General features: G+C 42.6%; 1 long non-coding RNA gene across 1 annotated transcript in view; it reads right to left on the bottom strand.

Moving 5' to 3' along the window:
- The window catches only part of LOC138453551 (uncharacterized), a 230,860-nt gene extending 217,946 nt beyond the window's left edge, over nucleotides 1–12,914 (bottom strand). The window contains exon 1 of the long non-coding RNA XR_011260465.1: nucleotides 12,789–12,914. This is a non-coding gene — a long non-coding RNA (uncharacterized lncRNA). The remainder of the gene's footprint in view (nucleotides 1–12,788) is intronic.
- Nucleotides 12,915–13,208: the final 294 nt, after the last annotated feature.

The following is a 13,208-nucleotide window of genomic DNA, read 5'->3' as shown; positions in this document are numbered from 1 at the left end:
AAATGTCACATACACGCTTCTGAGCATATGCAAATGCAGTTTATTATATAGACAAATTATGGGCCTCATCAAGAGTTGGTTACATACATCTGGTTCACCACTAGACACAAATCTACTGCATATATCAACTGGACATCAATGAGAACATTTTCCACAGTTCAGAAACAAAAATACACAAAAAACTCACACATAATACTCCTCATAAAAACAATAATGTTATACAAACTTTTGGGTCTCCCCAGTACATCACAATCATTAAAGTGACAAGTGCTCGAACTTACTTCACCTGCTCATCAAAGTGCTTGGTGCAAAAGGTGTAACATAGTCATAAATGCAAAGAGCTTAGCAAATACCTTTAGAGTTCCATACTCCTTCAAGGTGTCTGATGCTAAAGTGCAAAGTGCATTTCGTACGTCTATAAAGTGCCTAGTCCAAACTAGCTAAACACATATTATGTATAATTCTAGCATTCTTTCGAAGAACAATCCCTTTCTATTCTTTATATAGCCAAGGAGCTGACTAGTTTAAACGAAGAGCCGAGGGTCTTGTCTTCCTCATGACAGAGTACTCATGGTTCATCTAGAGGATACATTTTGAAAGGTTTAAGATTAATTTATTTTAAAAGATTATGGTGTGCTCCTAGTCATCTATATGTGTATGGGACTAAAGGAAATGCCATGTACCTGAACTTCATGTGGGTTGTCAGTTAAAGGTAACTATCCTTCCACTACTGTCAGGAAGGTAGACCTTCAATGTATCATTGTCAAAGCTGCAATAGAACAGATATGTATTGTAAGTATCTAAAACTGTTTTGTGAAATCGTGTATGGTTTAGTTGAAGCCAATCTTCATTAACAGTATTTAAATTTACCTGAAACTACTCATGGAATCCTGTGCTAGTCTCCTTCAAAGAACAGGATTCCTATCCTTATATTAGTCCATTTGTGGTGAGCTCGTAAACTCAACAGTGCAACTACATGAAAAAGAACAGAGAGATATGGAGGCGATAAGAGAGAGCTATCACAGTCTCTAGTTCGACAATAACACACCCATTGTTGTATTGCCAGTATTGTGATGCTATGGCCATTTTATGAGTACTTCCCGTTTGGAAACGGTAGCTGATGTTCTGAGTACATCATGTGTGAAACGTGATTACATTAGTTGACAAACTGTTGTCTACTAGATCGCATCAATGTAAGCTCCAAACATTTTGTTCAGGGACAACGAAGCCACCATTGTGGCACACACTAAGATCGAATAAACTGCAATGCAAATCCCTATACACTAATAGGGACATGGAAATCTTCCTTTTTTTGCATAGTAAATCATGATGCACTGTGGGGAAAAGGAGCTCTCTGATTTTAGAGAGGGAAACTATTACCAACACAATTCGGCAAACTGATGGATGTTATGTTATTGTCATTCGTAGTGAGCACATTCACCCAAAGGCATCTTGGTGCAAGGATTTCCACGGTAGAAGCTTGCATAACATACTAAAAAAGACGGGTTTTCAAACTTCGCCTAAATTGAAGGTGGATCACCATCCCTCTCAACTCAGAGGATAGACCATGCCAATGGTTTGCAGCAGCAAAGAAAAAGGCCTGTCCTCCAACTCGCGAAAGCCGAATTTTAGGAATCACCATCAAATTGGTTTTGCCCGAATGGAGCAATTGACCTAGGATGTAGGGGTGAAATGTACCTCTAAGGTATTCAGCTCCCTGGCCATAAAAGGCCTGATGAACCAGGCACATGGACTTAAACTTGATTCTTTGGCCCCCAGGGAGCCAATGAGGAGCCGAAGAACAAGACTGATATGGGCTCTGTAAGGCTAATTGGTGTCCACCCAAGCTGCCAGATTTTGCAGCAGCTGAAAGCGATAGATAGAGCCAGCTAGTTTTGCCAGACAAAGGGTGTTATAGTAGTCAATACGACTGGTGATAAGCAATGCTACAACAAGTAGGTGCAGATTATAAGGGAGGACGGGGAGCACTTTTCAGAGCATTATCAAAAGGAAGTGCCCTGTTTTTGCATACCACACTCTCTTACAGTATCATAGATAGTGAAGAGGAGAGGAGTAATCCCAGATTTCTAACAACCGTCACAGGAATAGGAAGATCATCGAACATGGGGGGGGGGGCTCAAAAAGAAGCTGTCTACATCCCAGAACCAGACGAGGAACCCTCCACCAGAACTTCTGTCTTGTCCTCATTCATCTTAAGCCAGTTCGTGCTCATGTACACCCGCACCCACAGCCGACAAAGACGCTTGCAGCATCGATGATGCTTCAGGCTGGTCCAGCTCTAATTGGACTAGAATCTGGGTGTCATCGGCATACAAGTAGCATCGGAAGCCATGGGAGAGGATGAGGTGGACCAGCGGCTGAACGTAGATATTAAAAAGCATGGGTGACAAGGCAGAGCCCTGAGGAACACCACAGGTAAGTGCACGTGGAGATGATAAGAAAGGTGACAAGAGCAGTGATTGATTCTTGTCGTTTAGGTATGAAGTGAACCAGGTCAGGAGGTGGCTGGAGAGGCCTGACGCTGTGAGCCGGGACAGCAGGATGGATGTCAAATGTGCACACAGATGTTACTGAGTTTTTTTTCCCATTCCTGACAATGGACCAATGTCCCACTCTCAATGATAATGAACATTTAGCCTCAGGTAAAGTTAAAAGCAGAATCATATTACATGTGGCCACTCCAAATTATCATTGAGTCCTTTGATATGTACCTTCAAAGTAAATATCCAAAATTGCTCATGTGTAGCCAGCTTTGTTGCTATAGAGACTCTTCTATTATCATGTTTGACATGCTCAAGAACCAAATATCGTACGTAATTCATGCACGGTGTGGTGTGCTACAACAGAAAGGGCTACTAGAGGAGGAGTGAGTGCACTATTTTTGATTCTAGAGCTTTGTTGATTAATTCTCAAATGTACTGTTTTTTGGGTTTCCCAACATAGCATTTATCAAATGGACAGAGAATAACGTAAATGACATTTTGGGTTTGGCAATTTGTGTGTCCTTTAAGATGCTATATTCTTTAAGCATACACAAACTCACTCATTTTGATAGTCTATTTACAATCAACACAGCTACCACATGCAACATACCCCAATATAGTTCCAAGGCCCAATTGGCTTCTAATATCCAAGTGTTGTTTTTCTTCTTCCACTAAAGTGTAGGACTGCTTCAAATGTCTTACTTTCTTGAACGCAAACAATAGTTTGGGTAAATGAGGTTCATTCAATTGGAGAATTTTCAAATTTCTCAGAATACGAGTGAGAATCACATTACTGTCTGGACCAAACATTGTCACACACACTAGTCTATTAACAAAGGATTTTTTTTTTTTTGATTACTGGGAAAAAAAACAATCTTTGTTATAGTACCTTGCTCTATTCACTGATCTTTTGAGAAGCTTTTTGGGATAAACTCTTTTCCTTAGTCTCTGATTAATATTGTCAGCCTTATAATACAATTCTGAGAAAGTTGAACAATTGCACCTGGCTCTGAAATACTGGATAATCTGAATATTTTCCTTCAAGCTGTTCGGATGCTGGCTCTTAAAATGCAAAATAGTATTCCTATAAGTAGGTTTGCGATTTAAAATAACACCCAATTGGTCAAATTCATCTTTAATCAGCAAATCTAGGAATTTAATGTCACTGTGGCTAAATGACACTATCCATTTTAAATTGATTTCCAAAGTGTTCAACCGTGTGAGAAATAGCAAAAGTTGACCACTGTTGCCAGACCAAATTATGAAAATATCATTAATATTGTAGTGGTAAAGTCTGATTAATTGGAGGAACTCATTTGTGTCAGTCCAAATATATTTGTTTTCAAATTGGTTCATGAACAAATTAACCAAACCCCGAGCGAACCCATAGAGACACCTTTCGTTTGTTGGTCAAATTCATCATGCAAAATAATTCTGTTGGAATGAGGCTGATGCCAATTCTATTAAAAACTCGCTCAGCACCATATGCTGTTGGGATCTTAAATCTAAAGTCTCTCTTGTTACTTCCAAACCTTCTCTTTGTGGAATGTTGTTAAGAGGGATTCAATATTGAGGGTGACAAGCCATTCATTCGATGTGTCAAATGGTTGGCACTGAACTAATGTAATGGCTTCTCTTACATTGTTTAGGTAAGATTATTCCTCTTTAGTGAGATTATATTTAACATGTTTTTTCATAACAATTGATCAAGGTACATAGTTAATAATGATTCAAAGGTTAAAACCTCTATGGGCATATCCTTAGTGAGGGGCAAGAAAATAGATTTAGCTTGAAGGCCTGTAATATACATATTTGATGTAGTTTCTTCTGTATCCTCAAAAAAGTCGTGTAGCCTCAGGAACTGACAAATCTCTATTTCTCGTTTAAAATTAGATGTAAACTGTGTCGGGCCAAAAGATGGACACTTGTTAAGCAAACATATCTCTGCCATAGTCTAGTTCATATTTGAAAGACTGAATACTGATATGGGGAGATCACTTTTCTCTATATCTTCTGTGACTCAATTTGTACTCATCTTTCTGATTCATGGGATGTCCCTGATGTGTTCCAGGTAACAGGCCTCTAGCCCTGCCCCGGCATCTGCTCCTTTGGTTGCCTCTCTCTAAAAATGGTCTACTATTTACACATGTGTTAGAATTCTCATAGTTCTCATAATTCATAGGCAAAGGGCCTAACTGTTCTTGATGAGAGTTCGAGGATGAGGTATCAGAAAAAGTCACTGAGTCAGGACATAAACTGGTCTTGCCTTGAGTATAATTGTGTTGATACTGTCCTTTGCATTCCATCTTGGCACTGTACATAATCGTCAGCCAACTAAGAGCAAACACGTTCACACCTGTAGTTGGCTAAATCGGTTTTCATTATATCCTTATTTTTGGTTATTCTAAATGTTTTAAACTCATTTATTTGTTTGCTAATTGAATCTTGTTTATTCTTCACATCTGTAATGAGTGGATCACTTTTGAATGCCAGTGCTGCTTGCTCAATTTCTCTGATGATTTTAGTACTCTCCTTTTGTGCCATAGGGATGTTAAAAACGAATAGGTCTCTATTGCACTTTGTTGCACTTTGACTGAACGCTAGTTTGCAATCAGCATTGTCAAGAAAAAGACAGGGTTCGTTTTTCACATGTAAGCCCTAACCCACCGGAAAAATGTTCCCCTTAATGTATTCTTTAAGTATGAACTATGGCAGTAATACCTTTAAACACTTCTCAGTATGCACAAGCAGTTATCAGAATGCACAAAGATAGCTGGTGTAACTACTCAATGTCAGGGAACCAGTGTAATTTGCTTCTTATTCACAAACCACACAAATGGCCTCGCATGCACAATATCATTTGCCTGGCATGGCATACGCCTATGATACATCAGAGAAGACAAACATGAGAGAAGAGCAGTCAAAAGCAATTGCAAATGAAACTCTTTCATACTGTTCTACTTGTTCTTTCAATTCAAATTATGTTTTATATCTATGAGAAATTCCTTTTTTTCTAGAAGCATCCACAAATGCACATGCATACAAATCTGATTCTGTCAGACTGCTCTGAACTTTTGTAAATACACATAAAGAGGCGCGTTTGTGTATGCGTACCGATCCCCCAAGCAAACCCCCTTGACATACCCACTATTCACAAACATGCCACCAAGAATGTCCTCTTTTGCTCACCTAATGGCACTTTAATTGTCTGTGAGGTAAACCACATGCATGTGCACCTATAGATTGGCAGTCAATCCTTCAGAACTTGAAAACTCTTCCCACTGCTGACTCATCACCTCACCCTTCAGAGGTCGATACTTTTTACGATTAAAGTTGGCTAATACTGAAATATGTTGATACTTTGGAGACATATTGCACCGGATGAATATTTAAGCACAAAGACCCTCATTTTGAAGTATCATTGCTTAGCAGGTGGGGGCTGCATGCATGGGCGCAGACATGAAGGCAGTCCCCTTCAATCTGATGGTTTCACTGCAATGTAACAATGCATGGCCAGCTGGAAAGTGGCGGATTTACATGTGTTTGCTGCACTTACTGTTGCGAGCATTAACAAATGCCTTGCAGCATGTCCCCACAAGGGGAGGCATTTTCATGGAATCCGGTGGGATCCTTCAGTTTTCAGCAGATGCAAAACGATGGTGGATTGCCAGGGAAATAAAGGTATACTTACTTCCCTTAATTACAGAATCTGATTCTGGTGGAATACTAGAATGTCTATGGCGACAATACTAGGGCGGAAGAATTGCAAATAAGGGTCCATGACCGGGATCTGCTTTAGAAATCGAGGACACTGTAGTGGTTCGTAAAACACATGCTTAAACGTGTTATGCATTGTTTACAAGCATGCTTTAAATGAATATCGATATGTAAAATGAACCGCAAATTATTATACCTGCTCCACTTTTGCAACTTATTTGGGTGAATTTCATGCAAACATTTCATGAATAGATTCAACTATCCCGAGAGGACAAGGCTTGTGAAGAGACCTTAATCGAATTCTTCAATGTTTTAGCCTATGTGCATGCATGATGTAGAGGTCTCTAGCACAAGGTTAACCGCCACATCCTTGTAAATGGAAGACCAGGAAGGAATCTTTGTCTTTGACTTTCAGATTCGGCCATTACAAATGATGAGCAGGTTGGGTGTGCGTGGTGGTTTTGCTACCACTGTGGACATCATGAAAAGAGGCAGCCAGCCATGAAATGCTCCGTGGTGAGATGCAGGCAGTGGAGTAACTTTTTCTGAAAATGTTGGGTGGGACATGACATCTGGAGAAAAGGTGCCCCAGCCAAACGAATGCTGATAAAATGGTGTGCCACGAATGTTGGGGGGGACAAACACACCAGAACCCCCCCCCCAAAAACTACACCCATGGATGCCTGTTGTCAAGACAAGGATTGAGAGGTAATCTCTGTGCTGCTAAGCTCCCACCTGGCAGATGACTCCCCAGATCCTTTTACGCATACATGCCAACAGGTAATTACCCTGTCGGAGGCATCTGCAAGGAAAGCTGAAGGGCAAACATCATCCATGGATTGTGTACCCTCTTCCTTGAATCACACACACCTACAGACTAAGCGGCTCTAGGATAATAAGGTTATTTTGTGGAGATGAAGTAGGAGTGGATTGTTATTCATATGAGTTGTGTCTCCACATCCCTGAGCCTGCCTAGTATGACATGGAGTGGATCGGCATTAGCTCGTCATCTGACATGCCACAGTGTGACTGTTTGTGACCCTTCTTCTTCAATTGCGCCTGCCTAGAATACCTAAACTGCCTGAAGATGCAGCAGTTATCTTCCCTATCACTCTCATAAATTAGGTCTCTCTTGGGTATGTGGACGTTTCCAAAGTGGAAACTGGAGCAAATATGGTACTGATATTATTGTGAATCACAAGGATTCTATGGGACACGTTCATGTATGCATTAGCAGGCTCTAGATTTCCCATGGTGTGACGAAATGACTTCCACACTGCAGGAGTATAAGGGTGAGCAGTGAATAAACAACCTTCTCAGCCCTCTCACTTCTCCAAGCCAGCAGTAATCCCATTCATAAAGTTAAAACAGGCACAGTCGTACAATATACCGCCTTCACCTTTTGTGGTAACGTGGGCCGTGGGAATCATTTACTGTCAAGAGGAGTGTGAATATGATTTAGTAGAGACCCACAAAGCAAAGCATAACAATTCAAAATAAAGAAATGTCCAATCAAGGGTCTATAAAAAAATATATGCTTTAATGATGCAAACGATATGCAGAAAAAACGAAATAGAAAAAAAAATAAACAAAACTCATCCCTTGAGGAATAGAGAATGAACAAATATAGTATAATGCAGCACTCTGAGTAATTCATCAGTGGTGTAAGGCAAGTAATGATCACAATGTTATTTAAAAAGGACATGTTTTATTGATGAAAACAGTCACTATGATGCAAAGCTGGACCAAGGACCAGTTAATAGTTAATAGCACCTTCTTGCAGTTCTCAGTGGTTCAACAGAGATGAACCAGATTTTGAGCTGTTGTGCAAGAAGGCTGATCCAAGTTCGAGGACTGTGCAAGAGGTGAACGGACGCTGAGTCTGGTCAAATGCAGATGCTCAGAAATTTGAAGTGGACACTCAAGTGATGCATGTTGAAGGGTTCAAATGAACAGTTTAATGTCAAACTGGTTTGAGATGACGTAACCACTGGTTGGGGTTTGATGAGTGACTCTACAGCAGTTCCGGTCAAGTTCCTGTCAAAGCTGTGACCCTGATGTTCCAGTGTGCGGTTTGATGAGGAGGCGGCTCGAGGACAAGTGGATTCCAGTCATAGGGTAACAGCAGGGGGTACATCGGCAAGTGACATCCCAGTGGTTTGACTCAAGGTCAGGCAATGAGGTCAGTCAATGTGCAGCTGATTCTGTTAGGGCAGGTGAGGGGCTCAGTGAGCTATGAGGCAGGGTGGAGCTGGTTATAATGCTGCCATCATGTTGGGTTGAAGAGTTTGAGTGCAGCAGTCACGTTGTTCCTAGCAGTGAGTGGGTTTTCAGCAGGGTTGAGTAGAAGTACATTGCAGTACAAAAACAGTGCTGAAATGATTGTGAAACATGAGGGCCACCAGTGTTGGTTCAACCTTCAAGATGACAGCAAGGATGCTGATGAATTGATGCAGAGATTGGTTCCAGCGATTCTTAGAAGTGTTCGAAGATCACTGTTCGAAGGCGTCCCCCAGTGTCTGGTTGACTTTGGCTGAAGATTGTCAAGGAAGAGGTTGGCAGTTAAAATGCAGTTCCAAGTTGCGACTGCAGTGAAGATCTTCTGGTTCGAGGTGGGGAAAATATGTGCTCAGCTGGTGCAACATGACGGAAAAATGGTTTGAACACGCGGTACTGCGGTTCGAGGTGGTAGATGGGGTAATGCAGCTTCGGAAAGTCCTGTAGGTTCAAAGGCACAAATCCTGTTTCAGAGTAGTTCAACAGGAGAAACAGAGGCTTCCTGGTTGTTGTGGTCCTCTGGTTGATGTGAATCACAATCCAAGGGCTAAAGGATAAGATTGAGAGATCTTGTTCTTGGTATCCGAAGAACTAGGGAGGATGGCCCACAAGTGCAGGTGTCCTACAATGTGGTGAGGTCATGGGAACCATTGTGGTTGGCAGACATTCAGGTCTTGTCCCAGCAGCAGGTCACCCGCAATGGTCCCTGGGGATGATTAGGGGACAGAGCTCACCTCTGCCTTGGAGAGATTAAAGAAGTGATGTTATGCTCCTTCTTTTAAAGGCAAAAAAACACAGGTGGTTAGACTAAAGCTAGCCTGCTTTAGTGGTCCAATCCCTGTACTTGCAATACAGGGATTTTGTCTTCTAACATTACACCCAGAAGAGTTTTGTGCTACCGGAAGCGGAGGAGCAGGGAGGAAAGATGGAGGCCGAGAGAAACAAGATGGTGGAACCTTCCTCCAACTTAAAGATCACCTTTTCTAACCTAACCCCTCCCCTTCCAATCTCAATAGAATGAAAGGCCTCTAGATATGCCAAACCCAGAAGTGAGATGAAGGTTTTTGTGAATAGGTGTGCCGTTTGATTCCTATTCCCAGGCAAACCTCTGGTGGATTGTCTGTCTCTCTGGGGTGTTACCTGCCCTCACAAAAGAAACACATTGAGGCAATCCCCAAAGCTACATTCCTGCCAGCGCTGATGAGGACAGCTTTGTCTGGGAAGAATAAACATAATCCCTACACAGCTGAGCTGGCCTCTCAGGGTTGTATTGCATTGTATTTGTCATTTATATAGCACCCTTTCCCCATTTGTATGGCCTCAATGTGCTTTGTGGTTGGAACGCCCTCAGTGACCGCAGTCCATGTGTAGGGGATACTAAGAGTTTAAATTGAAGATGCTTGTGTGCATTTTTGCCAGGTTAGGACTTATGTGGGCTGGCTAGGCTCCAGTGAGCAGCCTGGAATCAGGCACAAGAGTGGGTGCTGTTGGTGGTTTAGGATAGAGTTCTAGTGCTGGGGATTCAAAGTGTGCCCAGCTAGACCAAATAGTTCTTTGTCGTTCGTACCTGTATTCTAGTGGCAGCAAGGTTGAGGTACGGCAGGGGTTTTAGGGTGGATGGCTATGTTTGATGCCTGAGCTGAATAGCATAGCAATAGCTGCATTCTAGGGTGAATGGATGGGTGGCCATGCCTGTGGCCTGTGCCCACAGACGTGGTGTAACGTATACGTACCATAGATTTGGCTGGGGTTTGCCTGCAGTGTTCTTTTTCCTGGTCCAGTATAATTGGCTGGTCTCACTATTCGTGGTCTTCCTGGAATGAATGCTTGAGCAAAGGGAGGGGGTCCAAGAGGGATGATGGGGTGGGGGGTGGTGTGGAGGGCTTACCTGTGCTTGGCCAACTGGTATGGGTTTTGGAGGAGGTTTTGAGGTACCTGGATACAGGGAGGAGGCGCCTAAAAGAGGGTACCAAAGTACACATGAAAGTATAGTAGCACCTGGATTTGTGACACCTGGATAGAGGGAGGGAGGCATAAATGGCCATACATTAGCGGATTGCAAATGCTGCAGCACCCAGACTTGGGGCACCTGGATAGCGGGAGAAATGCCTAAATGGAAATACAACAGTAGACAGTAAAATATGGAAGGACCTAGGTTTGGTACACCTAGATTGGGACACCTGGATCGAGGGAGAGAGGCCTACATTGGCATACAACAGTGGACAGTACAATGCAGTAGAACCTAGATTTACGATACCTGGATAGCGGGAGAAACTCCTAAATGGGCATACAACATTGGACAGTAAAATACAGTAGCACCTAGATTTGGGACACCTGGACAGCAGGAGGAAAGCCTTAATGGGCCTATAACAGTAGACATTAAAATTCAAAAGCGCCTAAATTTGGGACACTGTGATAACGCCTAAATGGGCATACAACATTAGACATTGAAATGCAGTCTAATGCAATAGCACCTAGATTTGGGACACCTGGATAGCGGAAGAAACGCCTAAAGGGGCACATTTGACATTAAATTGACGTGGCTGTAATAATTATGAGAAATATCATTCAACGTACCATAAATGCATGGTATTTTAAATGTTGCCCCTGCACTGCTGAGACGTGGCTGTCACTGCAGCGTTCAAATGAGCACCTGTGACCTGCAAACCTGCTCCATGCCCCTGGCGAGCAAGTGCTGCAGATGAGGTCACTGATGCAGCTGGACACGAGCATGAACCATGCTTCAGAAATGGGAATGTGATCGGCAGATTACCCTTTACGACAGGGAATACCAGCAACATTGTATTAAAATAATCAAAATAAAAAATGCTGACGCTTTTACTCCCTTGCCAAATGGCAATCCGTCACACCTGGACACCCCTGAAACCACTCCATTTGGTAAATGCAAATGAGAAAAAAAAACTAAATATGACATCTTCTTTCCGCCGATTTGTTCATTCCCATATATAGATAGTTTATTGGTAAACTGTGTAGTGGAAAGGATGCTAACGCAGTGTGTCCTCCATCTGCCACAGAGTCTGCTACTCATGCTTGGGGAATAATTTCCTTCTGGGTCAAGGTCTATTTATTTGGGTCTACAGGACATTGTAACTACATTCTTATAGTTGTAAATCGTTGAACACATGCCTGAACTTTGGTAATATGCAGAACAACGATGCACGTTCAGTATCATTTTAGACCGTCTGGTCCTGCTTTTCAATAGGATAGCTGTGAATAAAAGGCAGCATACAAGCACATATGCTGTTAACATGCAACCCGTTATCCCCAAAACATGCACAATCCATTGTTTATATGCACTTAAAATAAAATATGCCATTCTTTAAGGGGCCTGCTAGTTAAGGCAATGCCGAAGCCATTAGTCAGTGTTAATAGGAAAACGAATAAAGGACACTACATCAAAAAATTCTCATTAACATTTGACAGACTAAGATGAGAAAAACAATCTTTGAAATAGGTGAGCGTTCTTCAGGATTTCACTTGCAAGGCGCTGATAAAGCTGCAATCAGTTTCGATGTCAAGCAGCATTCTTAGTCTGACTGAAAATCAGCCGCGCTCTTTAAACTTTGATTTGTTTTGCCAAAGTGTGCTGGAGTTAAAAATATTTTAAAAAAAGATGCACCGGGGAATGAAAAAATCGGAAGCACTCGTCTGTAGAGCCCCAAACTTCCACCACGATATATCAAGCGTCCCTAGCTGCACAGAACAGATCTCACTGGGAATTGTTGAATGCCTTCACCCTGTAACCACACGTATTCTCATTGACACCTATTGTGACCTGAAAGCGGACAAAAGTACAAGTCTGCAATTCCTTCCAGAGTTCGGCTGCATTCTTCTGACTAGGGTGCTCTAGCCAATTATGTACTTACAAAAATAAACATGTTTGCATGAAAACTACGATCGTTTGCATCGTAAGCATTAGCCCCTCCTCTCTCGCATCAGTATAGTTTATGCCTTGACTGGGGCTTTTGAACAGCCGAGGGGGAAGCTCTAGAGATTGCAACCCAGCCAGACCCTTTGCAAGATGAGCAGGAGAACAAGATGCTTCTGGGAGATTTTAGGTGGGACAGACTTTTACAGGAGCACCAATGTTTGTCAATGAGGCAATGAGGAGCCGGTTTCGAATGGGAAAGGCACAGTCCTTTATATATACTAAATTAAAGTGATTAGAGGCAGAATCATTACAACGAGGCACAGCAGACACCTCATTCGCCAAGAACTCGGCGTAATTTTACGTGAAAGTGCCACTTTAATGAGCATTGCGCGACATACCACAAGAATTCTCCTTCATGTTCCACAACGCTCGCCAATCAGTGTTACACTGATGCCTTTGAATCAGCCTCATACTTCGTTACCCTGCTGCCGTCATTCCAAGATGGCTGTCCGACGACACCAGCAGCCGACCTACTTCCCGAAACAGGCACCCCCAGGCTGCCGTCTTGCCTAATTAGTTGACCTGCCTTTATCTTTAGCCAATCCCCAATCCGGGAGGCGTAGCTGGCTTCAGCACCAAGGCTTCCTACCCTGTCCCAGCCTGTCCTTGCCTTTCCGGCCATCGGCCAGAAACCCTGCCAACCCTGGCAGCCATGGAACCTTTGTCGGACTCCCTCTACAGTTACTATATTGTTTGTAGTAAGAGCTCCCTAACTGTCGTTTGTGTTTACATTACTTCTGCCTTCTTCCCGCGTGCTG

Source organism: Ambystoma mexicanum, chromosome 4p (assembly GCF_040938575.1).
Source record: "Ambystoma mexicanum isolate Mex_15411 chromosome 4p, UKY_AmexF1_1, whole genome shotgun sequence".
Classification (NCBI taxonomy): Eukaryota; Metazoa; Chordata; class Amphibia; order Caudata; family Ambystomatidae; genus Ambystoma; species Ambystoma mexicanum.
Note: the sequence above shows the minus strand (reverse complement) of the source record. Positions and strands in the feature narration are given on the sequence as shown.